Source organism: Acipenser ruthenus, chromosome 28 (genome assembly GCF_902713425.1).
Source record: "Acipenser ruthenus chromosome 28, fAciRut3.2 maternal haplotype, whole genome shotgun sequence".
NCBI classification, from domain to species: Eukaryota; Metazoa; Chordata; class Actinopteri; order Acipenseriformes; family Acipenseridae; genus Acipenser; species Acipenser ruthenus.
In genome coordinates this window covers 26,069,556-26,076,430 of record NC_081216.1, presented here as the reverse complement: position 1 = coordinate 26,076,430, position 6,875 = coordinate 26,069,556, and positions in this window count along the sequence as shown.

Sequence of the window (6,875 nt, the reverse complement as noted above, 5' to 3'; positions counted from 1 at the left end):
TTATGTTCTTATGTACATCTTTTGAAGGGCTTAGTAAATTAATCAGAAAGTGCTTTATCACTTTGGGCCTACAGTCGTCACCTTCTGTATATTTGATTACAAAATGATAAACACTACTAAAATAGTTGAAAAGCACTTTTTCACATTCATAAAATTAGGTCGAATTAACCAAAGACTACACTACAAACTCAGACGCCACAGAACATTCTGACGTAAGATCAAATATGGTACATAGGACTACATCTTTGAACACTTATATTTACATTCACTGCCATCTAGTGGTGGTACCAAGAATGGTTTAACATATGCAGTTATGGTTATTATTATTATTATTATTATTATTATTATTATTTATTTCTTAGCAGACGCTCTTATCCAGGGCGACTTACAATTGTTATCACATTATACATTATACAGATATCACATTATTTTTACATACAATTACCCATTTATACAGTTGGGTTTTTACTGGAGCAATCTAGGTAAAGTACCTTGCTCAAGGGTACAGCAGCAGTGTCCCCCACTGGGGATTGAACCCACAACCCTCCGGTCAAGAGTCCAGAGCCCTAACCACACTCCACACTGGTTATGAATAAACGCACATTACTGAAGTTGTTCTTAATTTTGGTACAGATTACTGATATGTTTTGAATTGCTAAACCTTGACCTGCAGGGAGGGGAAACATCCCTGCCAACAGTGAGATATTTTCATTTGTAATGATACACGTGGTTACCAAGTATTTAAAATGTTATGGTCATATCAAGGAAAACATCTAGAATAGAAATACAATGTATGCTGAAAAAAACACTTTGGTGGGTCCTTAATTCTCACATGCCTTTGGACTCCAGCCACCTTTTGATGCATGAGGTTTGTATTGACTGCCTCTATCAGCTGGGTCTTGTTAGGGTGTCAAAGCATTTTTTTTAAACCTATTATCATTTACATTTTCTCTTTAGGGTGGATTGATTGTCTGTACAAGCATATGTGAGGGTGTCACTGGATCTATTGTGTGCTTTAATTTTCTTTTTCTTTTGTGACTTTAATAATCATGTCAAGTTATCAGTTTCCCTTCCACAAACATCTTGTGATTTACATTTTTTTATTTGTTTTTTTCCCCCACTAGGTGGCACCAAAGCACACACCTACTGAAATTGGACATTTAGATTTTCAACAAGCTCTTTGTGTGCACTCCACAGTTTAATTTGTGTAATTATTTTCCTACAGCTTTTCCCAACACAGGTGAAAAATGAAGAACGGTTTAATTATGGTTTATTTATAAAGGCAGTGAATTATAGTGAATTATACATTATTTAAAGTTGCAAGTCCTAGGGTCCTGAAATACGACCGTACTGTGGTATATTGTACACACAATATTGTGAGTTCAGTTACTGTCACGTTTAACATTTCCTGCACATTATGTTTTAATTATGTTTTTTTCTTTTTTCTTTTTTTTTTTTACCAATATATATATTGCCATCTGATAATAATCTGATGTGCATTGTTGCAAATCTACTGGAAAAACCATATATGTTGAGTTTATATATATATATATATATATATATATATATATATATATATATATATATATATATATATATATATATATATAATTTTTGTGTTTATAGAAAACATTATACAATTGTTGTCATGGTTTGGTTTCTTATTTTGAAGACAATGCAATGACCAGAAGTGATAAATTGATTTCAAAAGTGTGATTAAATGCATATTAGTGTTTGCCCTTTGATTATTGCCATCTTTGCCTTGATTACATCATAATGTTGCTCATAGGAATTATTCAGTTTTATGGATGGTGTCCTTTTAATTTTGCCTTTCATGGATTATAAAATGGTTTAATATCTGCTGAAGGGAATCACTGGAGAAACATTGGCCTCAAGTCACAATGTCATTTGTGATAGTAGCGACTTATAAGAGGATCATTTATTCCTGTACATTATTGATAACAGCATGGGTTAAATGGAGAAAGGTTTGGTTCTATTAAAGGATCATCTTGAGTGAAGAGCTCCCACTTAAAAGTCAGACACGATGAGGAGACAAGGGACTATCTACAGGTCAAATTAAATAACTTATATAATTTAAGCAGAATGACAGTACAATCTGTCCATTCAGTGTTATTACCCTGACCCCTATTAGATGCACAGGCCAGCCTCTTTTCCACCTTGGGGAATTAAAGATATAACTTTGAAAGTAATTATTACTACATTGGGTGCTTGAAAAGTATTTATGGACCTAAGAAGGTAAAAGATCTTGAAATAATACAATTTCTCAAGTTTCTGTTTCTGTTTTTTTTTTTTTTTTTTTTTTTTTTACTGTTAAATGTTTTTGATAATTTAGACATGTAACAGTCCAAGACTGACATGGTTTATATTTTATAATTGTGAATCTATTTGCACTGCAGACGATGAGCTTCAGGAATGGAGAAGATCGTAAGGAAGCTGTGCTTCGTGTACAATATTAAGGATTATGAAGATACCGTCATTTCTGTTCAACGTCTAGAATTCAAAACACGTGTAGTAGAGGATGTAGTGGAACTGCGGATCCGAAGGGTAAGATTGTCATACAAGTTTGTCCTTTTTGTTGTTTTAATTGCATATCATCACGTTTTATATTGAACAATCAAAAATGAAACTACAAAATAGTAATTTATATAGACACCCATGTGTTAATCACACATACCCTCACTCGCCCCCTTGACACACACGTTTCCTTTTTTATTCAGTTTCCTAAAAATGACATGAACTCCTTCTTTTTAATTGTTCTTAGATTTCCCACTTTGTGCTTTTCTGTTTGCCAAGGTACCCTGGGAGGTGTACAGAAATGAGATCTCTGTTTTTAGCGATTTGGCAGAGTCATGAGAAACACAAGAATGTAATTTTGTAGGAGGTGGGTTATGAGTTTTTAGAAGATGGTAAAAGAACCTAGCAGCAGTTTTTTGGTTATCTGGACATAAGCCAGCTGTAGTCAGACTGCACGTCATTTAAGGGTCATGAAGCAGGGACCTGACCAATTCCCAACCGGGCTTGTAAAACAGCAGCCTGGAGCAATCACTTTAGAAGTGGCATGACACCTTTTAAAGGTTATAACAAATAAATAAACTATGGAATTGCTCCACTTTTATTGTTATGATCATGTTATCACAAAAATACTTAAATCGTTGTGTTCCTCAGGCACACAGTAAAAATAAACACTTTGGACTTTATTTAAGTACTCGTTAGGGTTAAAGTAGGAGAGAGTATCTGACCCTTTGTTGTTTTTTGTTGAACAGACATTCTGCCAGATAATACTTTATTAGTGACTATGTGTTATTTTTTTCTTATTGAAACCGTCATTGATGATTTGTTGTTAAATGCTTTTATGTATAACATGCTTCGTTAAAATGTTTGATTGTAGTGTGAGTCTTTCTCAGTAAAACATGATAAAGGAAAGTCTAGTTCATAAAAACAGCAACTATAAACTCAACAGGTACACAGACGCACTTTGACTAATGTTTGCAAATCACAGTGTCACCATCTGTATGACATTGTGGTGCTTCATTTTTAGAAGTTGCATTATGACTTGTTACCAGTGGTAATGCGCTATCAAGTTTAGTTTTAGTTTGTTTTTTTTTTTTAGTGAAAAGTATTATCAATGATGGCCTTGTAACTTGGATTTCATTTTATCATTGCCATTAAAGCTATAGCACAGCCTTTGCTCCTAATGATTTATTGGTCTTAACACCTTTAATGACCTTTTTTTTACAGGGCGAAAAAACTATTAGTTCTTTCATTTCAAACTGTTAACTGCTTTATGTAGTGTGCAGTTCTTCTGGAATTTGCCATGCTGGTGGCACATTTTAATGCCAACTTATAAATAAACTGCACAGGACAACTCCTACATCCATATAAAAAGTCACAAGATGTATAAAGTAATTGACTTTTACCTACCTTTGGGGAGTGAAGGAGGATAAGGATGCTTCAGTGCTAATATCAAACCACTAATGTATTATCATTTCACACAGTAACTGATTTAACACAGTTCTATTAAAATATGAATTAGTATTCCTTTTTTCAATTTACGTTAGAACAGTAGAGTTGCATTTATTTATTGTTATTGCATCTGAGCTAACAGTATATATTGAGAGCAGTGCAATTAATTTCTTATTGGCTTTGAAATTAATACTGTTTATATAAATACATGATTAACAGAAAGGCCTTTGGAATCTTTTTTTCTCTCTGAATGATGAACAAGCCTAACCATTAATTATGAAAGTAAATGAGTCTAATCATTAAAAACAGTCTTCTAGGGGGCTCCCGAGTGGCGCATCCAGTAAAGGCGCTCCGCGTGGAGTGCAGGATGTGCCCTATAGCCTGATGCGCGGTGAGCCACGGCTCACCACGCATCAGCGACCCCTGTGGCCGATAGGGCGTCTGTGGTTCTGCAGTGGAGCCGCCAGATCTGTGTTGTCCTCCGGCACTATAGGTCTGGTGGCATTGTTGTGGATCTGCAGTGAGAAAAATGACGGCTTGGCAGGAGCACGTTTCGGAGAACGCGTGTTCCAGCCTCCGTATCCTGAGTCGGTGGGGGGGTTGCGAGCGGTGAGCCGAGGATACAGATAATAATTGGGCATGCAAAATTGGGGAGAAAAACCGGGGTAAAAAATTGGTGACGACTAAATTTATAAAAAAAAAAAAAAAAAACAGTCTTCTGGTTAAGCATTACATTTGAGCTATTGTTGGTCAAAGTCATAAAATAAAGTACAGCCGCACTAAATATTAGCTGTACTCTCTTGTGTTGTTAATTGTCTAATAATTATAATGTAGTCCACTGATTCTTTCTCTTTTATTTAGGATGCGGAAACACGATGTGAAGAACAAAGCATTAGAATGGCAGAAGGTACACATTCATTAACATCAGTAAGTGCATATGTCCAAGATCATTTGTTGGCCATTCTGGTAGTGTGAAACTCATCCTGCTTTAACAGGCAGTAGACGTTGCTGTCCATCTCTTGCATGCCAATGTAAATGCTGTAACTGTAGTTAACCTTCTAATGAACACAAGCTTGTATTTACCACCCTGCAAAAGCCCAACAACTCTACCAAGGTGACCGTGCTTTACAATACTTGCAAGCAGGAAAGTGTGAATGCCTTGGCCAGCCACACCATTAGGGGATTATCATGCTTCAAGTGAATGGTAAAAAAATGTACACTGGATTTCTGTTTATAGAGTCATTGCATCATGGGTGATTTTCCACAAAATCCACAAACAGGGTGTTACATTGTAGCAGGGCCTGTTACATTGAAACCTATATGCAAACCTTTTATATGACATATTGACTGAATGGAGCAATAAAGACTCTTCTGGCCTTTCCTAAGTAAGATAATGGAATTACATTAAGCTATATTAAAGCTTATAGAGATGACACAGCTTGATACATGCTAGCACTTATGAGGTCATAACACCCAGCCCAAGAATTATAGTTGCTGTTCCAGTCACTGAGTCCATGGTTGATGTTAGTTTTAAAGACACTGGGAGTGGTATCTGGGCAGTGAAATTCAACCTAAATGAAATGAAAGAAGTGCAGGGCCTGAATGAGAAAGTCTGTTGGGAAGTATATTTACACAAGAGCTTACTGCAGTGTTTTATTTTACAGTTCAGGTTCAGTTTGCAAAAGAAACTAAGTGAACTGGTAAGGACTTTTAATTATATAGTTTGTTGACAGAGTAGAGTGGGAGTTGTAGGAGTCATACAAGGCGAGCAGGAAAGGGGACGGCTCCATCACTAGGAACTGTTAGGGAGTATGTGAGTCTAGGACCTCAAGTGGGGCTGAAGACAAATACTACAGTGTCATTCACATCCAAAACAACCACATAGGAATTACACACAAGATGTGTATAATGTGTTATATAGTGCAAAATATAAATTACATTGTGTGTATGTAAATAAATTACTGTAGTTGTTTACATGTCATAAAAGGACCAGGTTTTATGTTACAGGAGCAAAAGCTGTAGTTGCAGACAGGAGCTAAAGATAATGACCTGGGCCAGTTCAGTGAAGTTGAGAAAAGGGACACTGCCATCACACGTCAGTGTGGAATGGTATAACAGACTCATGAGAGGCTAGAGCAGAATGGTATTGTAAGTATTATTTAAAAGTTTTACTGCGACAATTATTTAATGAGGTGACTTAACTGAATATAATTTTAAAGCAAACATGCTAAAAAATCTCATCAAAATATTTCAACTTTACCTATAAGAAATACAGATTATAACATTTCAATGACAGGTAGTATTAATATATATTTATATATTACTACAGGAAAACTACGTTTTATATCATTAACTGGAATGAAACAGTCATTCTCTAAAAAGGCATGACTTGTTGACTGACCAGCGCTATCAATTAGGCGTTGAACGTGGTGTTTTTTATGTGTGTATGTGTGCATTTGTGTAAGACTATGTTAAAAGTTGGTGACGTTGGTGTTTTGTAACTGAACTGTATCCTATTAAGTCCGCCCACGCAGCATTTAACAAGCTGCACAAAACGTGACAATAAGCAGGTTTGTGGGATGATATTAAGAGAGGTCATTTCTCAAGGTCATGGCGAGTGGTTTTTCAGTGGTTTTTCAGATATATATATAAAATAATAATTTATGTATTCAAATATTCAATAATGACAAAAAATAAACAAACATATCACTGTATGTATTTGATTAATGAAACATGTGTGAATGTATTTCTATAGATAGATAGATAGATAGATGAAACAGCTTGGATGGAATTGATTGGAAACTTTTAGCATTCTTGTAATTTAGAATATTACATTCAATGATTTATTTGATTTTGGTTAATCTTGCAATTGCCTAGTGCATAAATATAAC